The 2572-nt window shown below is 45.1% G+C and overlaps 1 non-coding gene across 1 annotated transcript; it reads right to left on the reverse strand.

Annotated features, from left to right (window-relative positions):
• Positions 1-1620: 1620 nt before the first annotated feature.
• On the reverse strand, positions 1621-1693 carry TRNAE-CUC (transfer RNA glutamic acid (anticodon CUC)). Its single transcript has one exon. It is a non-coding gene; the product is annotated as a tRNA-Glu (tRNA).
• Between the last annotated feature and the right edge of the window lie 879 nt (positions 1694-2572).

Raw genomic sequence — 2572 nt, forward strand, 5'->3', positions numbered from 1 at the left:
TCTGTGGCATGTGGGATCTTCCCAGACCGGGGCACGAACCCGTGTCCCCTGCATCGGCAAGCGGACTCTCAACCACTGCGCCACCAGGGAAGCCCTGAACTCTTGTTTTGATGGACCTTAAACATACCCCTTCTTATGCTGATGATTAGAACTAGAGGTTGGGTGTTCAGGGAGGGTTTTGATTTCTATTTTAGATCCTTCTTTATAGCTTTACCGTGTTTAAATAATAACGTGTTCACCATGTTATTATTTAACGCATGAATACAAATTGTGGTAACTTGGAAGGGGGCAGGAAGGAAACAGAGCCCATCTCTTAATCTTCCTCTTTGTAATGAGAGCCCTAATATTTTTGTGCCTTTATTATATACTATTTTATCTCTTTGAGTTACCATTCAAGTGTTTCCCCATCTTGTGAAGGAAAGAGATGAAATGGGAGGTGCTGTGGCAATGGCAAGTAAGAAACAGTCTTTGGAGTTATCCTGTCTAGGTCTGAATTGTGCCTCTGCCCCCTACCAGTTTTGTGACCTTGGCTTCGTTACCTGACCTCTCTAAGCTTCAGTTCCCTCATTTAGGAACAGGGGAGGAAGTTAGGGTTCATGTCATAGAGTTGTGGAGAGGGTTCAGTGTGAACTCTCAGTCAAGGGCATGGCTCAGTGCCCAGCATATCATAAACACTTGGGAGGCATCTGCTATTGCTCTTGCTACAAGGTTTCTATGCTGTGCCATCATCATGGATTTTACTTTCTCAGAATTTCATTTTTAAAACTTTTTATATTTTGCTATAATTTTAGGTTTAAAGAAAAGTTGCGAAGAGGTACAGAAGGTTTTCATATACCCCTCACCCAGTTTCCCCCATGTTTAACATCTTATATTGCCATGGTGCATTTGTCAAAACTGAGAAACTAGGAGACATGGGTACATTACTATCAACTCAACTCCAGAATCCAATCCACATTGCATTCAGTTGTCCTATCTCCCTAGGCTCCTCTGGTCTTCCAGTTGCTCAGTCTTTCCTTGCTTTTCATGACCTTAACAGTCTCGAGGAGTGAGTCCTGGACATTTGAGCAAAAGTAGGAAAACCCATGCTACTTCCCCCAGCCTATACCTTTTCTGTTCCAGAGTCTTCTGAGCCCACAGACAAGAGTAGAGGGCACTGATCAAAGGAGGTGAACTGGGGCTTCCCTGGTGGCACAGTGGTTGAGAGTCCGCCTGCCAATGCAGGGGACGTGGGTTCGTGCCCTGGTCCGGGAAGATCCCACATGCCACGGAGCGGCTGGGCCCGTGAGCTATGGCCGCTGAGCCTGCGAGTCCGGAGCCTGTGCTCCGCGGCGGGAGAGGCCACAGCAGTGAGAGGCCCGTGTACTGCAAAAAAAAAAAAAAAAAAAAAAGAGGTGAACTGCATCCTTCTGTTCTGAGGGTGTATGTACATCTGCTTTTGGAGGAGACCCTTTTAGAAGACTCCACTTGCAACAGGGTTCTGTATATTGATGGATGGCAGAGTAGAGTGTCCCAGGGGAAAGCTTTGATATATTTGTGGTCAGCTTGGTAACTGGTAAGTCTTGCTTCTCATTTCTTTTTTTTTTTTTTTTTGGCTATGCCACACAGCCTGTGGGATCTTAGTTCCCTGACCAGGGATTGAACCTGGGCCCTCAGCAGTGAGAGTACAGAGTCCTAACCACTGGACCACCAGGGAACTCCCATGTGTTGCTTCCCATTTCTTTTGAGAACTGGGTGATACCAGAAGCTCTCTCTCTCTCCCCTCATCCTCATCCCTCTCCCTTGGCCCCATTGGATAGCCCTACAGCTACCCCTTCAAGCTTTAGGTGTCCAAGGGACAAAATTCATCTGTAAAGGAAAGAGAAAGTCTCCAGTTGAGCAGATCCACAGCGGTGCACACTAATACCTTCTGGGGCTTAGTAATTTTCCATTCATGGTCATGTCAGACAATCCTGAGGGTCATCTGAGGCTGATTAAGTCCAGATTTACGTTCTTCTCCAGCAAATGGCGTGCTTCAGAAAGTTTGTTTGTTTAACATAAAATGCAATTGAAAAAAAGTTTTAGGCCCTAGAGTACAGGAGTTCATGTGACTTCATGCCCCTTTTTCTCGGCTAGAATAAACAAAACAGGAGAATGGCAAAGTCTATAGGGTTTTTCCTCCGTCCTCATGGATGGCTAGTTTTTTGTTTATAATACTGTGGGGCAAAACTCCTATTTTGGAAAAAAAAAGAAAGGTTGTTTTCTCTTGAATGGAGTTGTTTGTATTCATATTCCTGGAAGCTGATTACTTTTGGAAAACCTAACTGCTTATCATTTTTTAGTTAACTTTATTCTTTCTACTTCAACTTGGGAAATTAATCTCATTGCCCCTGTGTGTTTGATATCTTGGGAGGGAGGTTGGACTTGGTGGAATTGAATTATTTAAAACTGTTCCTTATGCAGATGTGTGTGTCTGTGTGCTTGCGTGTGGCTCAGCGGTCCTCCATAGGGGTGTGTCATAGCCTGTGGGCTTGATAGGTCCCAGCAAAGCTTTTCAGCTAACCAGACCCAGAACCCAGAGTGAAGGGATATCCCT

This window comes from Mesoplodon densirostris, chromosome 3 (assembly GCF_025265405.1).
Source record: "Mesoplodon densirostris isolate mMesDen1 chromosome 3, mMesDen1 primary haplotype, whole genome shotgun sequence".
Classification (NCBI taxonomy): Eukaryota; Metazoa; Chordata; class Mammalia; order Artiodactyla; family Ziphiidae; genus Mesoplodon; species Mesoplodon densirostris.